The sequence below is a fragment of the Narcine bancroftii genome, chromosome 2, assembly GCF_036971445.1.
Source record: "Narcine bancroftii isolate sNarBan1 chromosome 2, sNarBan1.hap1, whole genome shotgun sequence".
NCBI classification, from domain to species: Eukaryota; Metazoa; Chordata; class Chondrichthyes; order Torpediniformes; family Narcinidae; genus Narcine; species Narcine bancroftii.
The window spans coordinates 166,026,575-166,046,481 of NC_091470.1; positions in this window are offsets into that span (position 1 = coordinate 166,026,575).

Here is a 19,907-nt window from a genome sequence, read left to right on the forward strand (position 1 = left end):
AGAGAGAGAGAGATGGGGAAGGGGGGATTGTTTCATGAGAGAGCAGCAGGGAGTACAGATGGTGAGCAGTGACAGAGACGCTCACAGAATGCAAAATCCAACCCCACCTGAGAAATATATTTAATGAAGTATCCTCTACTGCTTCTTTGCATGACTCTCTGGGAAAACTAATTCCTTCTCGTCTCCATCCTAAATCTACTCCCCCAAATCGTGAGGCTGTGTTTTCTAGTTCTAATCTCACCTACCAGTGGGAACAACTTTCTTATCTAACCCTTTCATGATGATGTTATTTATTTCTATAAGAACTTCTCTCATTCTTCTTTATTCCAGTGAGAATAGTCCAAGGCAATTCAATCTTTCTTCAGGGGCTAACTCTCTCACCTCTAAAAAATCAACCTGGTGAACCTCCTCTGCACCCCTCCAAAGCAAATGCATCTTTCTGCAAGAAAGGAGACCAGAACTGCATGCAATATTCCGGGTGCGGCTTCACGAGTTCCCTGTATAGTTGCAGCTGAATTTCCTCACTCTTAAATTCAAACCCTTTAGCAATGAAGGCTCTCATTTGCCTTCTTGATTACCTTTTGCCCAAACCACTCCCAAGTCTCTCCGCACAACCGGCTGCTGCCGTCTTTCACCATTTAATAATCTGATTGACTGTTTCCTTCCAAAGCAGATGACCTCGCATTTGCCAACATTGTTCTCCATCTGACCCTTGCTCACTCACTTAACCTATCTATCTCTGCGCATTGGGTTTCCCACTCAATTTAGTGTCATTAGAAAACTTCGATGCTCTAGAAAACACGGTCTCCTCTTCCAAATTGTTAATGTGGCTCTTCATTCATCACTAATTGCCAACCAGAAAAAAAAACACCCATTTATTTCTGCCTTCTATTGGTTAACCAATCCTCAATGCATGCTAATGCATAGTCTCCACTTTATGCAAATTTGTTTTTTTTTAAAACGAAGAAACCTGCTGTCGCTATCTGAAAGAGATTTGAATGGATTTTTGCTTTCATGAAAATAGTCTGCAATAGTAGTGAATGGGTCTTCGCTTTCTGCCATTTTGGCTTATGAAAGGTTTCAAAAGGAACACTCTCCTTTCGTAAAGTGGGGTAACACCTATACCCCCAGCTCCATGCATCTTTATCTGATAGACATCTTTTATGAGGCACCTTATTGAATTCCTTCTAAAATCCAATAATTAATATTTTAAAATTAACAATAATGTGAACCCCAGAGTTAATATTGCTTACAAGATGCTACAATTACATTGAAGATCAAATTTCACAACTTCACTTCAAATAATATGCATATTTTCAATGTAAATTTTACCTAATTCTTTAAACACTGGGGTACCTCAATGCTGTTTTCTCAGTCCTTGGCCTTCCACAACTGCATGGACAAACACTGCTCCAATGGCATGTTGAAAAATTCACGGATGACACCACCATTACAGGCAGGATCTCGAACAGCAGTGATGTAGAGAACAGACGAGGGATGGAGGAGAGGTGGCTTGTTGACAGGACAACAACTCCCCCACCTTCAGTGTCAGCAAGATCAAGGAGATGGTTATAGACTTCCAGAGGAAGGGTGGAGCTCCTTCCCAGCATCAACGTGATTGGACTCAGCTTTTGGTGTCAAATGGTGAACATCTCCAGGTCCATTCACATTGATGCAAAGGCCAAGAGAGTGTACCAGTGCCTCGACCTGCTCAGATGTCCGAGGACATTTGGCACGTCACCCGCATCTCTTGACAACTTCCGCTAGTGCACCTTTCATGGTGCATCACAGTGTGGTATGAAAACCTCTCTGTCCAAGACTGTAAGAATCTGCAGAGGGATGTAAATGTGGTTCAGGACATCATACTTCTCCATCTGTAACTTCTGCTGCCTTGGAAAAGCCTTTGCTCTGTATTAATGGGTCTCTCTCTCCCCCTGTAACTCTTCATTTCTGGAATGCATCTTCCTTGTTATTCTAACTACAAGATGCTACTGATCTGCCTGTAAAACAGCCTGTAACACATCATGGTATGTGACTTAATACATGAATTTGCTGCTCCTTTACTTCGGCTGGGCTTTTTTTGCCCTTTTAACTCTTTTCATTTACTTGTTTTATTTTTTAATGCTTTATCTCTTCAAATATCCTCCTTGTGCACATTTCTACTCTCCCATCAGTGTTCTTTCCTCCACTTTCCCTTCTGCCCCTCCTCTCCTGCCCTGTCCCATCCCTTCTTTCCCTTGGCCCTCTCCTCTCTTCTGTCCTTTGCCCCCTTGTGATATCTCCCCTCCCATTCTCTCTCCCCTTTCTGCCAGCTTCCCCATCTGCCATCCCCTTTTCTCTCTCCCCTTCTATCTCTCCTTCCCATACTTTTCTTCCCACTTATGTTTTCTTCCCCTCTCTCTTCCTCCCTCCCCACAACTCTCTCACTCCCACCCCAGTATTTTTAAATTTAACATTTAAAATTTAAAAAATAAAAATAAACGCATAGCACAGTAACAGGCTATTACAGCCCACAAATCCATGTCGCACAATTACAACCAATTGACTTACATTTTGAAGGGAGAGGGAAAACTGGAGAACCCATGCAGACACAGGGAGAACGTACAAACTGCTAACAGACAGCGCCGGATTTGAACCCAGGTCGTGGGTGCTAATAACAGCATTGTGCTAACTGCTAAGCTAACCATGCCACCAGTTCATACATCGGACTTATAGAAGTGTTCTCTCCCCTTATACAATTGGGCACAGCTCTCAAAGTCACTTGAACATGCAACTCAATAACCACATAGTGGTTCCCACCACAGAGTCCAAGTTTCACCCACTGTTATTATTAGTATGGTCTTTCTCATTATGGTAACGGGCTTGTATCCCCAACGAACTCTGAGAAAAAGCATTCATACATTAAGATACCACGATGAGAAATGTGGAGAACAAACCACTCTTAGGTAGCATGTACCATCTGTACTCGATTTAACTCAGTAATCATCCCATGCTCCAGGGTCTTCTTGAAAACAGGATAAATAGATACTAGATTGTAAACCGGATATTTTAAAAATGGCAGATATGCTACATTAAGTTGGTCGGCCCCCGACAGCAGGCAGATGCCTTTGAATTTTAAGTGTATGCAAAATTAATTCCAACATGTCACACTTAAAATACACTGTGTTCTTGTCCATTTCTATTGAAATAGATAAATAGACATCAACATAATTATTACAATCTTCCTGCCTACTCAGGCTGTCTGTTAACAAAGCTTGATGTGTGGAACCAATTTCAGACCAGTTTATATATCTATAATCTGGAGCATAAAATTGAATTGTTTATCATTTTGTGTTCTGAGACAGGGTGAAAGCTTATATTTTGTGTGCTATCCAGGCAGGTCAACTCATTCAGCAAATAGTGCAATAATAAATAGATAAATAGAACCAAAGAACACAACAGCAGAGAAACAGGCCCTTTGGCCCATCGAGTCCATGCCATATATTATTCTTCCTGGCCCCACACTCAATCTACAGCCCTCCATGACCCTCCCATCTATGGACCAATCCAAATTTTTCTTAAATGTCAAAAATGACCTGGCATTCACCACAATGGCTGGCAACTTGTTTCACACTCTCGCCGCTCTGCATGAGGACGTTTTCCCTCATGTTCCCTTTGAACATTTCACCCATGGGTTTTAGTTCTGGTCTCACCTGACATGTGGGCAAAGCGTGCTTGCATTTACTCTTATCTATACCCCTCATCAAATAAATAAATACTTACAAAGTCTGGACAAGTGTGGAAGGAAGACAGACACATGAGAGGTCAAAGTTGGACTGATTTATTGCAGTGGCAACTCTGTTTATGTGGGCCCCTGGGGCTAACATCAGGGCTCTGTGTCCTGTGTTAGCCAGCATTCCCCGTCTTCCCATCGTGCAGAGGTCACCTGGGACAACAGTGAATGTCACCACCAGATCGCCGTGTTCGTTGACCATTTCTCAGGCTGGTTTGTGCTACACAATCCCTGCCCCCCTCCCCCCCCCCGGGAACTTGCGACCGGGCCATTGCTCGTAGCCTTCGGTGGCCTTTTCCTGCGTTGTGGGGGTGGAGTGGAGACTAGTTCATCACAGCTGAGAGGCAAGAGAGGAAACGCAATGGATGAGGCACCTGTAATCTAAAATGCCAACTCTCTCCTGTAATTAATGTAATTAAGCCACTCTCTCAGTCATCAAATATTACTTTTATTATACATGCCAAGTGTAAGTTCCTACTCGGAACATAAACCCAAACCATGATGACACACTAGTATATTACAGCTGCTTGGCTGATTCTTTTTATAGTTTCAAAAAATACAGTGAGAAAATAGTCACTTAGAGTCATTAATAAATCTATTGGGATGTCTAGTTCAAAGTGGTTATCTTTGTTCAGCAAATTAACTGCTATTTGTAGCCAAAATCAAGGAGACACAAATTGCCCCTGCTTCCAAATTCTCTGCTGCACGTGACAATTCTTGTAGGTCACCTTGGAAAAAGGGAGATGTTGGCTGCAATAAATCCTCAGCCATACTACTCTGCCATGCTCAGAAATTGCAGGGGGTAAATGAGCAGAACAAAGCACCCTACCCTCCATCCAACTGCTCCTCCACTTTAGACAAAATGCAAGGCGGGTACACGGTCTGTGATCTTTCATTCCCTTCTGAGGCAGCACAGTTAGGGAAATGTTGTTACAGCGCCAGTTTCCTGGGCTCGATTCGGACACTGTCTGTAAGGAGTTTGAAATTAATGATGTTCCATCTGAGCACAGACATCATCCTCCAATTTCTGTTAACCCCCCTCTTTCCCCGTCTCTGTCTCCTTTCCTCCACACCCCCTTCTGTACCCTCTTCTATCAGAGAGCTACCCACCTTCCCCTCAATTCCGTAATGTTGCTTTCCCTTTTCTCCCTATAGATGACCTGCTGAGTTTCTCCAGCGCATTTGTGCATGGCAGTGAAAGAAATTGAAACCCTTGAATTATCGATCAGCCACTTACACAGACACATCACATTGAGACCTTGAGCTCTTTCAAGTCGACAATCTAACAGTAAAACCACAGGTATCATTTGAGTTTTATTACCAATCCATTGATGGGTTAGGAAGGAGGAGAAAGGATTCCTGCAGGTTTTTGTTTTTTAAAAGAAAAGCTCAATGAGGGCATCAAATGCAAACATTTAAATCATGGATTTCTTCTAAACTATCAAAGAATCCCTTCCCATTATCCTTGCTTATTTTTTCATTATACATACAACTAAGTTACAATACTCAGACTCCACTCTGAAAAGACACACAGTATTGCCTTTCCTTCAATGTCCTGTGCCTATTGACGCGCATCACACATCCCTCCCCAATTCGGCTGCTTCTTTTGTAAATTTGATAAGGTGCACATCTTTTTGCAAACTATTACCTCTGCAGAGCACCAAAAAGGAACGTTTGCATACCCAGGGTAAGCAGGCAATCCCTCAACAAAACAATGCTACAAACATGGGACAGGAGCAAAGCCCCAAATGGATTTGATTGTGATAGAACCATAGAATAGTGCAGTACAGAAACATGCCCTTCAGCCCATCTGGTCCGTGCCAAACTATTATTCAGCCTAGTGTTATTAACCTGCACCCAGACCACGGCCCTCCATATCCCTCTCATCCAAATGTTTCTTAAAAAAGGTCAAAATTCAGCCCACATTCACCACTTCTGCTGTTAGCTCATTCCACGCTCTCAGTGGGAAGAAGCTCTGTGCACGACAGTTAGCTACAATATAACTTTCGATTTACCCGGTTTTGGATGGCGAATGATGCAAGGCGCAGATGCAGAGGCCTAAAAAGTAAGAAAAAAAATCTGCAGGCATCGGGGGTTGTGTGTGATGCACAGATTTGCTGGTGAAACTCTGCAGGTCACGTAGGATCCATGGTAAGTAAAAGATGATCAATCTATTGGGACCTGAACCCTTCATCAGAAATAAGGGAAAAAAGGTTGGGGGGTGGGGGGTGTGTAGGAGAAGAGGAAAAAAAGATAGGCCAAGTCAGCATGGGTTTCTTCAAGGAAAATCATGCCTGGCAAACCTATTGGAATTGTTTTTTTAAAAAGCGATCACAGCAAGAGAGACAAGGGAGGAGCAGTGGCCATTGTGTATTTGGGCTTTCAAAAGGCCTTTGATAAGATGCCACACACAAGGCTGCTAAGAGGACAGATACCTGCATGAGTAGAGCATTGGCTGGAAATTGAGTGCGTCCTGGCTGCCTACCAGTGACGATCCGCAGGGCAGCAACCATTACAGCGTCAGTGACATGGGCTCGCATTCGGCACTGTCTGGGAGGAGTTTGTACATTCTACCCGTGTCTGCGTGCTGCTCCCACCCTTCAAAACATATGCGGTTGCTAAGTTAATTGGTGACATGGGTATATTTGGAAGGCATGGGCTCGTGGGCCAGAAGGGCACTAAACTCTAAATGTTTTTTTTTAAATTGAGAACTGCACAAATGAACTTGGTTATAGTTTGGTTTGCATGTATATTTTAGGTTTGGTGTCCATGAACTTACAATTTCCTTAATTAGCTGAACCTGAAGCAGTTTGTTGTGCCTCTTTTCTTTCGACAGTTTGTGTTTAAGGAATTTAGGTCCCGGTAGAAAACAATACATTAAAAATTGAAGAGGAACGACTACCAAGGAGGTTTTTTTTTTCTTTCTTGGCTTCCATTTCCAGTGCACCTGCAGGTTTGTTTTTTTTTGATGACTCCACTGGGACAATCTTTTTTCCCCCACGGGTGAAATTTTACAAAAGTGCTGAAGGTAAAACTAACGGTTCCTTGGCAATTTGAAAGCAATTAGTGAACGCAAATTCTCGAAGTGTGCAATTAATAGGAGGTGACAGCATATTTTTAAGTCAGTTGCCATTGTCGTGAACCTTGCTGATCCACAGGAATCAGGGCCCTCTCAGGGAGATGGGCAAAGTCGGAAAAGGAAATTTCCATTCTCCCCAGGCCTACCTCAGAAACCACGTTGCCCAACAATTCTTAATTGTTTCTAAACTTTGCAAATGCATGTTGTGAGAAATGTTCACATTTTCCTTTAAAATATAATAATAGATTCTGAGTAGTGGAGGTGTTGAAGTGGTTGTAGCAAGGACTATTCACACTGAAGTTTTAAATCAAGCATCCCCCACCAAAACACTTCTGACAAGAGTTATGTAAGGCAGCAAGAATGCACTTTAAGAGACAGTTTATTGCTGAGCCTGTTACACTACAATCTGTGCATGGAACAGTTACTGGAATTGGTTTAAAAAAAACTATCATTTCCTCCAGCAAAAGATAAAACATCCTCCAACAGCTGTTGTTTGGACACAAATATACAGATTTTATAAAAATTCTTGCTGCAAATTCCAACATTTAAAATTAAATCACAAGACTCGTGATGAAATCCAAACACCTTTTAAAAGCAGAGAAACGTTTGATCCATAAAATATTTGATCCATCTTTCTTTTTTGGCATCGAATTGTACAATGGTTCTCCACCTTTTTTCTACCTATTCACATGCCACTTTAAGTAAGCCCTATGCCATTAGTGCTCTGCGATTAGAAAGGGATTGCTTAAGGTGGGTTGTGAGTGGGAAGGGAAGGTTGAGAATCACTGCTCTGGACCCAATTGTTACTGAAATAATTTGCTTGAGGAAAATTATCATCGGCCCATTTCCTTTGGAGTTACGAAACCCTGCACGTAACGAGTCAATTAGGGATGATTAAAAAAGTGGTTTTCAAACTTTTTCTTTTCACTCACATACCACCTTAAGCAATCCCTTACTAATCACAGAGCACCAATGGCATTGGGATTACTTAAAGAGGGTTATGAGTGTAAACCATCTCCTTAGAAGTGAGACTGATGAGCAGTATGTTCATATTCATTGAAGGGGTTTGATTTTAATTGAGTGAGGAAAATTGCTTCAGAGGAAAGAGTGTTTGTAACCGGAGAACCACTGATTTACACATATACTTCTAAATGGGATGAAAGTGCTTGGAATGCTGTTCCCTACATGAAATGGTTCAAAGGGGGAGATTCAAACTAGAGGACATGGTTTAAGATTGAAGGGGGAAAATTATAAGGGGAACATGAGGGGAAATTTCTTTACGCAAAGGGCGGTGGGGATGTGGAATGAGCTTCTGGCAGACGTGGTCGAGGCGGGATCATTGGTTACATTTAAGGAAAGACTGGATCGTTACATGGATAGGAGGGGACTAGAGGGGTATGGACCGGGTGCTGGTCAGTGGGACTAGGAGGGTGGGGATTTGCTACGGCATGGACTAGTAGGGCCGAACTGGCCTGTTCTGTGCTGTAAGTGGTTGTATAGTTATGGTTATATGGTTAGGTCAGATGGCACAGGTGATATGGTCTGGCAAGGGAGGTGGAGAAGCAAGTAAGCTGCCTATTCCACTATCATTATTAGGACCAGTGCTCTTTCCAATGTGGGTACATAGCACAGACATTACTTTTTTTAAAATTTGTAAATGACCCAAGATTTGGAAATTAATTGAATGCAATAGACTTAAGAGAAACATGGACACACTGTGGATATGGGCCATGTAATTTTAAAAGGAGACACGTACTTCATAGCGGAAGCAAAAAGGAAAGAAACAAACAAACACATTTTAGTTGATAAGAGGTGGCAAAGGGAAAGGTCGCAGTTACTCTCTGGTTAAATCTAAATCTTCTAGGGAGGACAAGTTGATGTGGATAACAGAAGGCCTACCGCAAGAAACCAATGCGTGTAGAAGAATAGCAAGCAGAACCAAGTTTTATATCTTGTTCCCACTTGGAATTGTGCTTTACTTCAACAGAGTCCAGTTCAAGATCGAGATCAAGAAGCAGCAGAAAAAGACAGGGACATTTTGGCAGAATGGTACCATGGATAAAGGACTTCTTTAATGCAGAATGACTGGAGAGCTCAATGGGGTCCTCCTTAGAAGCGAGATTGATAAGCAGTATGTTCATATTGATTGAAGGGGTTTGATTTTAATTGAGTGAGGAAAATTGCTTCAGAGGAAAGAGTGTTTGTAACCAGAGAACCATGATTTCAAACAAATGGCAAAAGAGATAGAAAAGTCATGATGGAAAAAAGGAACCCATTTGGCTTATTGCAAATGTACCGAGAAATGGAATGCAATGCAAGACAGGGTCACGGAGGTAGGCGCACCGACAACTTTGAAATGGGCATTGGAGGCACCCAAATGGGAAAAATGAGGAATGTGGTGAAAAGGTAAGGCTGATAATTGACTCCCTCTTCAAAGGGTCAGCCTAAGAATGTGGGGGGAAAAAAAGCTTTCCGAGTAATATTTTTTTGTTATAGTATTTGAATGTTTGGTGTCTTCTCTCCACCGTGTGGTAATGTCCTACTAAAAATTACATATTTCAAAGAAATAATAGCCAATGTGAAAACCAAGACTAACCCAGGCATTGAACTAGCAGAATGCAACCTCAAGATATCAGACATTGCTTCAAAATACTGAAAGCACAGAGAATATGGCAGTAGTTGATTGCTAATGTCAAAATCCATTAAAATAACATTGAGAAGATGGGCCAAAAGGTCGGTTTCTTTGCTGTACAACTCTGAAAATACACTCAGCAAAAGGTACTTCGCTGACAAAGAACTTGCTTACATTTCAGTTACAGTGAAGCTGAGCAAAAGAGCACATTGTTATTTCAATTAACTTCCATTGGTATTGAAGTTAAACAGGAAAGTCTACAGACACTATCAAAAGGCCCTTTCAACCTGCCGTGTAAAATGGGGTTCACCGGGCAATTTGCCTGGTTAGTGCCCCAGCTATGTGGCAGTTAGAAAGGGTGTGACCCAGTTGGAATCCAACCAGGTCCCTGACCTACCTCAGAAATAGGGTACAGAGTTAAACTTATCTAGATCACGTCCACGAAAATTAAAGTGGCTGACCCGCTTATTCCAGTGTCGTCAGTGCTTGCGTGCGAGCGTCACAGGGCAGCCAGCATCTCAACATCCGGCGGCACTTCCAGTGAGTATGTGACATATCATTGCAGGGGTGGGAATCCCCCTTAAGTCGCCGGGTTGGCGATTTAATGGGTCAATCCCCCTGCAATTTAAAAGGTGCTTCCAGCACCTGGGACCCAGGAGGGTTACATGGGGGCTGCAGATTAAAAGAGGCTATTGTAGTGCAATACACAAATGTGCAGAAGAAACTCAACAGGAAGTTAACAAATGATTCAGACCTGAGCAAGGTATGAGCAAAAACCAGGTATGGACCTAAATACAAGATGGGGGGCTGGGGGCGGAGGGGAGGGAGGAAGAACACAGGCTAACAGGTGGGAGGGTAGAAGATTACAAAAATTAAAGCTAAGAAATGAAAGGGAAATGGTGTAGCTTTCAGAAGGGATAGGGGAAGGGGGGCTGGAGGAAAGGGATAGGGGAAGGGGGGCTGGAGGAAAGGGATAGGGGAAGGGGGGCTGGAGGAAAGGGATAGGGGAAGGGGGGCTGGAGGAAAGGGATAGGGGAAGGGGGGCTGGAGGAAAGGGATAGGGGAAGGGGGGCTGGAGGAAAGGGATAGGGGAAGGGGGGCTGGAGGAAAGGGATAGGGGAAGGGGGGCTGGAGGAAAGGGATAGGGGAAGGGGGGCTGGAGGAAAGGGATAGGGGAAGGGGGGCTGGAGGAAAGGGATAGGGGAAGGGGGGCTGGAGGAAAGGGATAGGGGAAGGGGGGCTGGAGGAAAGGGATAGGGGAAGGGGGGCTGGAGGAAAGGGATAGGGGAAGGGGGGCTGGAGGAAAGGGATAGGGGAAGGGGGGCTGGAGGAAAGGGATAGGGGAAGGGGGGCTGGAGGAAAGGGATAGGGGAAGGGGGGCTAGAGGAAAGGGATAGGGGAAGGGGGGCTGGAGGAAAGGGATAGGGGAAGGGGGGCTGGAGGAAAGGGATAGGGGAAGGGGGGCTGGAGGAAAGGGATAGGGGAAGGGGGGCTGGAGGAAAGGGATAGGGGAAGGGGGGCTGGAGGAAAGGGATAGGGGAAGGGGGGCTGGAGGAAAGGGATAGGGGAAGGGGGGCTGGAGGAAAGGGATAGGGGAAGGGGGGCTGGAGGAAAGGGATAGGGGAAGGGGGGCTGGAGGAAAGGGATAGGGGAAGGGGGGCTGGAGGAAAGGGATAGGGGAAGGGGGGCTGGAGGAAAGGGATAGGGGAAGGGGGGCTGGAGGAAAGGGATAGGGGAAGGGGGGCTGGAGGAAAGGGATAGGGGAAGGGGGGCTGGAGGAAAGGGATAGGGGAAGGGGGGCTGGAGGAAAGGGATAGGGGAAGGGGGGCTGGAGGAAAGGGATAGGGGAAGGGGGGCTGGAGGAAAGGGATAGGGGAAGGGGGGCTGGAGGAAAGGGATAGGGGAAGGGGGGCTGGAGGAAAGGGATAGGGGAAGGGGGGCTGGAGGAAAGGGATAGGGGAAGGGGGGCTGGAGGAAAGGGATAGGGGAAGGGGGGCTGGAGGAAAGGGATAGGGGAAGGGGGGCTGGAGGAAAGGGATAGGGGAAGGGGGGCTGGAGGAAAGGGATAGGGGAAGGGGGGCTGGAGGAAAGGGATAGGGGAAGGGGGGCTGGAGGAAAGGGATAGGGGAAGGGGGGCTGGAGGAAAGGGATAGGGGAAGGGGGGCTGGAGGAAAGGGATAGGGGAAGGGGGGCTGGAGGAAAGGGATAGGGGAAGGGGGGCTGGAGGAAAGGGATAGGGGAAGGGGGCTGGAGGAAAGGGATAGGGGAAGGGGGGCTGGAGGAAAGGGATAGGGGAAGGGGGGCTGGAGGAAAGGGATAGGGGAAGGGGGGCTGGAGGAAAGGGATAGGGGAAGGGGGGCTGGAGGAAAGGGATAGGGGAAGGGGGGCTGGAGGAAAGGGATAGGGGAAGGGGGGCTGGAGGAAAGGGATAGGGGAAGGGGGGCTGGAGGAAAGGGATAGGGGAAGGGGGGCTGGAGGAAAGGGATAGGGGAAGGGGGGCTGGAGGAAAGGGATAGGGGAAGGGGGGCTGGAGGAAAGGGATAGGGGAAGGGGGGCTGGAGGAAAGAGATAGGGGAAGGGGGGCTGGAGGAAAGGGATAGGGGAAGGGGGGCTGGAGGAAAGGGATAGGCGAAGGGGGGCTGGAGGAAAGGGATAGGCGAAGGGGGGCTGGAGGAAAGGGATAGGCGAAGGGGGGCTGGAGGAAAGGGATAGGCGAAGGGGGGCTGGAGGAAAGGGATAGGCGAAGGGGGGCTGGAGGAAAGGGATAGGGGAAGGGGGGCTGGAGGAAAGGGATAGGGGAAGGGGGGCTGGAGGAAAGGGATAGGGGAAGGGGGGCTGGAGGAAAGGGATAGGGGAAGGGGGGCTGGAGGAAAGGGATAGGGGAAGGGGGGCTGGAGGAAAGGGATAGGGGAAGGGGGGCTGGAGGAAAGGGATAGGGGAAGGGGGGCTGGAGGAAAGGGATAGGGGAAGGGGGGCTGGAGGAAAGGGATAGGGGAAGGGGGGCTGGAGGAAAGGGATAGGGGAAGGGGGGCTGGAGGAAAGGGATAGGGGAAGGGGGGCTGGAGGAAAGGGATAGGGGAAGGGGGGCTGGAGGAAAGGGATAGGCGAAGGGGGGCTGGAGGAAAGGGATAGGCGAAGGGGGGCTGGAGGAAAGGGATAGGCGAAGGGGGGCTGGAGGAAAGGGATAGGCGAAGGGGGGCTGGAGGAAAGGGATAGGGGAAGGGGGGCTGGAGGAAAGGGATAGGGGAAGGGGGGCTGGAGGAAAGGGATAGGGGAAGGGGGGCTGGAGGAAAGGGATAGGGGAAGGGGGGCTGGAGGAAAGGGATAGGGGAAGGGGGGCTGGAGGAAAGGGATAGGGGAAGGGGGGCTGGAGGAAAGGGATAGGGGAAGGGGGGCTGGAGGAAAGGGATAGGGGAAGGGAGGCTGGAGGAAAGGGATAGGGGAAGGGGGGCTGGAGGAAAGGGATAGGGGAAGGGGGGCTGGAGGAAAGGGATAGGGGAAGGGGGGGCTGGAGGAAAGGGATAGGGGAAGGGGGCTGGAGGAAAGGGATAGGGGAAGGGGGGCTGGAGGAAAGGGATAGGGGAAGGGGGGCTGGAGGAAAGGGATAGGGGAAGGGGGGCTGGAGGAAAGGGATAGGGGAAGGGGGGCTGGAGGAAAGGGATAGGGGAAGGGGGGCTGGAGGAAAGGGATAGGGGAAGGGGGGCTGGAGGAAAGGGATAGGGGAAGGGGGGCTGGAGGAAAGGGATGGGGAAGTGACAGGCTCAGGCAAGGGGCTGGACAGAATCTGGAGAAAGCGAGGCCATGCTGTATGGAAAGAGCTTTCACATTCCTCTTGTGTCGGCATGGGTTTCCTCCACTGAGGTGTTCCATGTCCCTCCCATCATTCAAAACATACCGGGGTTCTAAGTCGATTGCGTTTAATTGGGCGGCACAGGCTTGTGGGCCGAAAGGGCCAGTTATCATACTGCATGTATAAATTTAAATTTAATTTGAAAAATGTTGAAATAAATTTAAATGTAACTAGAAAACTTAAATTTAATTCCATCTGGTTGAAGATTGCCAGGACAGAATATTAGGTTTCGTACCTCCAATTTGCGGGCATGTTTTGTTTGTCAGTGTACGAGCCATGGAGAGATACGTCAGTATGGGAATGGTGTGTGGAATTAAAATGGTTGGCCACCAGGACGTTCTTGTTATTGCAAAGGACAGAGCGAAGGCCCTCAACAAAATGATTTCCCAGTCGGCAGCTAATGACTCTGATGCAAGGGGGGGGGGGGGGTCACAGCTGGACGTCGTAAATGATCCCTGCTGATTCACAAGTGATGCTTTGCTTGGAAGGACTGTTTGATGCCCTGAATGGTGGAGTGGGAGAAGGTGTGGGTGCAAGTGCAGCATTCCTTGCAGTCACCCTGCTATTGAATCTTCCTATTTCACCTTGACACATAATGCTTTCAAACTGTTGACACTGACTGTTCAGAGCAGTGTGAGTAGTATTTTTAACCTCATGAATTTTCTCCTTTTGCTATTTCTGCCCCTCATCCCCCACATTCCTCTCTACTCCAAATGAGTACATTCAGATTCCCTACTGACACCTCTGTAAACTAGTACAGGTAGCATGTTCCCTTGGCAAACTGTTAAATAATTTAGAGATGGAAGATTCAAATGCAGAAGAGACTTAACTTACTGTTGCCTTTCACCATCTTTTCCCATGGATAAAGGGAACAGTGGTTTTCAACCTTTTTCTTTCTTCTCACATACCACTAAGTAATCCCTATGCAATTGGTGCTTTGTGATTAGTGAAGGATTGGTTAAGGTGGTATATGGGCAGGAAGGGAAGGTTGAGAATCGCTGCTCGAGACCCAATTGTTAATGAAATATTTTGCTTGAGAAAAATGGTCATTGGCCCATTTCCTTTGGAGTTATGAAACCACGCACATAACGAGTCAATAAGGTACGATTAAAACAGAGGTTGTCAAACTTTTTCTCTCCACCCAATCCCTTACTAATCACAGAGCACCGATGGTATAGGGAATACTTAAAGTGGCATGTGAATGGAAAGAACAATGTTGAGAACCACTGGACTAGAGCTTGGCTTTACTTATTCTAGCTGTCAGGAATACAAGAGCAAACCTCAGCTCTCATTGGGGAAAAGAGAGACTGAGGTGACTCCATCTTCAATACGAACTATTTGACCATGAGTTACAACCTGGAAAGTTAGAAAAAGGATAAAGTCAGGAGATGTGAATTTCAAACTTGTCAGGAAGAAAAATTGCTAACTAAATCTATTAACACTGCGGAGTATATTGATAGAGCAAGCGGTTAACTTTCAGGAGAGAGGAAATAATTGAGGGATAAAAAACAGCTCTTTCGGGTTAATTGATTTTTTTTTTCCTAAAGAGTTTACAGTAGCTCAAAGACATTTAAAAAGTAATAATCATTTTCCATTATTAAATATGCAAAAGCACCAAGAGGAATACTTTGAAAGTAAAGGCAATGTTCTTCACATTATATTGGGTTGAAATGTGCCTGCTCTGTAAGAATGTGATAAAAGGCAAAGGTGAGGTTGTATGGAACAGACCTCACACGCAATCCTCAGCTGTCTGTAAGGAGTTTGTACGTTCTCCCTGTGACTGTGGGTCTTCCTCCAGGTGCTGCAGTTTCCTCCCCCCTTTCCAAATGCACAGGAGTTGTAGGTCAATTGGGTGTTATTTGGATGGTATGGGCTGTTAATGTAGTGTGTGTCTAAATTTAAAATGTAAAATATAAATTTAAATGTGCTCTGCTGGCTCCCACCTCCTCAAGGCATCCCCATTACAAGTGTGTGGTGAGCGGTGCAGGGTCAAGAAAAGGGTTAAAAAAAAAGCATTGCCTTAACAGCTGGAAATTTCTCCTCCTTCCAAAAACTGTTTATTTTAACTAAAATACAAGCTTTCTCCAGCAAATGCCCGTCTCCCTCTTAACTGCTCATACCACTTGCATGCATGGAGCTATCTTGCATAAAAACGTGCTTGGCGCTCCAGGAGGCATCACTGCACGTGCCTGATGCCATCGGTGCCAAATGTGTGCTTGATTTTTTTTCTTTTTTAAAAACCCACCCTCAACAGCAGCACCTCATTAACCATTCCTGGAATCACCTGATTCCAGAAACAGGAGCAATTAGGTTGTGGCTGCCTGTATTCTCACTTTTAGTCTGTTGTAGGGAAGCCCATGGGGCAGCGGCAGCCCATTTCTGTCAGGTAGCTGAAGTCTTTTGTGGTCTCCCTGCCAAACAACTTCAGACTCAAATGCCAGATCCTATTTCCTTCTGTTATATAGTCAGGATAACGAGAACTACTTTGTAACCGCATAAGAATACACCGTAGTGACTCTAGTGTCCCATGGGTCATCTCCTCCGCTATCCTTCTCAAACAGTTGGGGGGGGGGGGGGTGTTCTCCCTATTTTCTGGTGCCCTGCACTAGTCCTCTGCTTCCCCAGGGTCTGTAATATGCCTTGATCTTATCTATTCAAATAGAGTCAGTAACCTTCAGGTAAAAAGGTCTGTACTTCCTTTAATAACTGAAGTGGCATTTTCAATGAATTTATTATTAATTTCAATTTAAATTACTAACATCCCACCCCCCCCACCCTCCCTGTGACCGCCTTGAAATAGCATCATCATTGTATCCAGCTTCTTGCTGCCTGCAAACGTGTTGTGCGAGGTGTGACTGGAGCAGTGATAGAGAGAGAGAAAACCCTGAGCTAACTGACAGCAAAGGGCTACTGCAAGCGTTGGGCAAATGATGGAGCGGTGGGACAGAACAGGTCACCCAGAAACTTGCCCGAGGGGAAAAATAGACAGCAGGAACAAGAAGAGCCTGCAAGTTGTTTGAAGCTTTGAAGCAGAATAGGGCCACTGTGCATGGAAGCAAACCAATAAATGAGATGAGCAAGGTTCTGACTGAAAATAATTGTCAGCTTCTCTGCAGTGAGCTGGGGTTCACTGGGAGGGTGTTGCGCTGAGGTCTGACCCCGCCTCCACCCCCATCTGCTCACATATAACCCTGGTTTCCTGCCTCAACCCAGAACCCTTCTGAAGACTACTAGGAGACCCTACCCTTAGTTACAAGCTAATAAAAGCGTTTGTTCTCCCTCCAGTCGTGAGAGCTTTTATTCATGCTACAATCTCTTATCTACAAGCCAATAAAAGAGAGAAGCATTAGCCAAAAGTTACTGGAGCACAAAATGTTATAATAATTTATTCACCAATGACATGAAACAGAGCATGTTATTGACATAGGCCCCTTGCCTGATTGTTGCACCCACCTTGAGGAAGGGCTTTGGCCCAAAATGTGGGCAACATATCTTTACCTCCTTTGGATGCTGCGAGTCCGGCTGAGTACCTCCAGCATTTCTGTGTTTTTACTCCAACATCAGCGACCGCAGACTTTAGTGTTTTACTATCATTCACCAGAATGAGGGTGGTATGGTTAGCCTGGCATTGCAGGACTGGTGACCCGGGCTCTAATCTGGCGCCGCTGCCATGGAGGAGCTTGTGCGCTCTCCCGGTGCCTGCTCCGGTTTCCTCCCACCCTCCAAAACCATCATAGATTAATTGGTGTATTCTTCTTTGGCTTGGCTTCGTGGACGAAGATTTATGGAGGGGGTAAATGTCCACGTCAGCTGCAGGCTCGATTGTGGCTGACAAGTCCGATGCGGGACAGGCAGACACGGTTGCAGGGGAAAATTGGTTGATTGGGGTTAGGTGTTGGGTTTTTCCTCCTTTGTCTTTTGCCTAAACTCGTGGGCCTGAAGGACCTGTTACCATGCTTTATGTCTAAATTTATAAAGAGTTTAGCCAATGAGCTCTGAAATAATCTCCACAGCTACGACTGCTCTTGAGAGAACACCAGATCTCAATAAACAATATAAAACACCATTAAATGTGACAAATGAGACACTTCCAAATCTTTCTGAATGTGCAGAAAACTGAATTTGTATTTAGCCTTTAATGTAGAAAAAGATTCCACAGCATGATGCAGGAGTATCAGCAAGAAACAAGGACACTGCAAGTAATTCCAGGAAGATGGCCAAAAGCTTTGGGTGTAGATTTGTTCCTGATTGTCACCTGTAATGAGATACAGCAAAACGTTTTCTTTCACAATGCCAAAGGCTTACAAAGAGTCACTGTGCTCTGGCACCATCTTGTGAAAAATGGAGAAAAGGAAGTCCCGTCGAGCGAGCGAAGTCAGAGCTCCAATGGTGTGGCCTCCTGCAGCCCCCGACTGTACAGCAGCAGCCGCTACAGCCTCCACTTCTCCCTCTTTCTGCCCAGCAGTAGGGATCCTGCAGGCAGAGACACCTTGTTTCCGGTTGCTTGCTGTCAACCTACCCCCCCCCCCCCCCAACCTCCCCACAAGACCCCAAGCGGACACCACTTCTTGAAGTGGTCATGGAAGTCAGGTTTACGGAGTTAAAGAGGCCGGCAGAGAGGGTTAAGGAAGGAATGGCAGAGTTTTCTGCTCTATACAGGGTGGCACGGTTGGCATAGGTGGTTAGCTCAATGCTGTAGCAGCATCAGCGACCAGCGTTCGAATCCTGCGCAGTCTATAAGAAGTTTGTACATTTTCCCCATGTCAGGAAACCTACCATTCAAAAATGTTCCAGGGGATGAAGGTCATTTGGGTGTCATTGGCTGGCACAGGCTTGTAGCCCGAAAGGGCCTGTTAGCATGCTGCGTGTCCAAATTTAAATTTAAAAACTCTGGTTGAACCACACTTGTGTTCAGTTCTGGTCTTCATTGCAGGGAGGACGTAGATGCTTTGGAGAAGGTGTAGAGGAGATTTTCCTGGAGGTTGCCTAGATTGGAATGTATGTCTGACGAAACAAAGATGACAGAACTTGGACCTTTCTCTTTAGAGTGACGAAGGACGAGAGCTGACAATGGATGTGCAAAAGTTTACGAATCCATAACCTCCTGCACTGATAAGTTGGACACCACCAAATTGGAGGAACACCACCTCCTAGTTTGTCTTAACAATCTCCAACCAGATGGCATCAGATGGACTTCAATTCCCATTAAACCCCCCTCCTTGATCTCTCCCTTTCTCTCATCCCTCTGACTCGTATCTCCTTCCCTTTGTTCCCCTCTCAGAGAGCCACCCTTCCTTGCTCTCTACCCCCTCCCCGTCACTTCTCAGCTTTGTTTCCTTCTACCCTCCCATAGTAACCATCCATTACCTGTTAGCCTGTCCTCCTCCTCCTCCTCCTCCCTCCCCCCCACCTACTCAATCTTTTTATTCAGACATCTACTCAATTTTCGTAATACTGAAAAGCTCAGGCCTGAAACATAGTCTGTCTTTTACCTTCTATGGATTTTGTGCGACTTGCTGAGCTCCTCCAGCATTTTTGTGTACCTTAACTCAATTAAATAGCAGTTGCATTATTTCTACCTTACTGTAAAGTAAATGTAATGTTATCTGTGTAAGCACGTAGAGACAGTCAAAAATCTCAAATATTGGACTTATAGCCAGAGTACATACGTGACATCCCTGTCTTTATCCTGCAGGCGTGACAGAATTACCACCAATTGGTAATGTAAAAAATAAACTCTACACAGCGTATTCATGTAAACAAATAAAGAACCATAAACAGATAATAAATTTAAACAAACTGACTGTGCAATACAAAGAGAATAAAAAAAGAAAATCAATAAAGTGCATAACATTTGGGTCCTTAAATGAGTCCCTGATTCAGTTTGTTGTTGAGGAGTCTGATGGTGGAGGGGGAGCAGCTCTTCCTGAACCTGGTGGTGTGAGTCTTGTGACACTGATACCTATTTCCTGATGGCAGCAGTGAAAAGAGAGCATGTGCTGGGTGGCGTGGGTCTCTGATGATCGCTGCTGCTCTCCGACAGCAGCGCTCCCTGTGGATGTCCTCAGTAGTGAGGAAGGGTTTTGCCTGCGATGTCCTGGGCTGAGCCTGCTACATTTTCAAGGGCCTTCCGCTGAGAGGTACGGTGTCCCCGTGCCAGACCGTGATGCAACCGGTCAACACACTTTATACTGCACCCCTGTAGAAATTTTCCAGGGTTTCTGGGGTCAAACTCCACAAACGTCCGAGGAAAGTAGAGGCGCTGGCGTGCTTTCTTCACAATGCCATTGGTGTGTTGGGTCCAGGAAACCATTACCAAGGACTTGGGGGGGGGAGGGGAAAAGAGGGGAAAACTGTGGAATCCACCAGTGATTGAGTAGACCAAAACCCTAAAGAGCATTGGGACTCAGGTCCAAGGTGCCAGATACTAGAGAAGCTGCATAACAAAAGTAGCCCTACTGAGCTCATAAAAGACGGGACTATGCACGATAATAGTTCAGCATGGACTAGAAGGGCCAAAGGTTGCCCAACCACATTAAATATTTTGCATCAGACAACAAAAATTGATGAAATA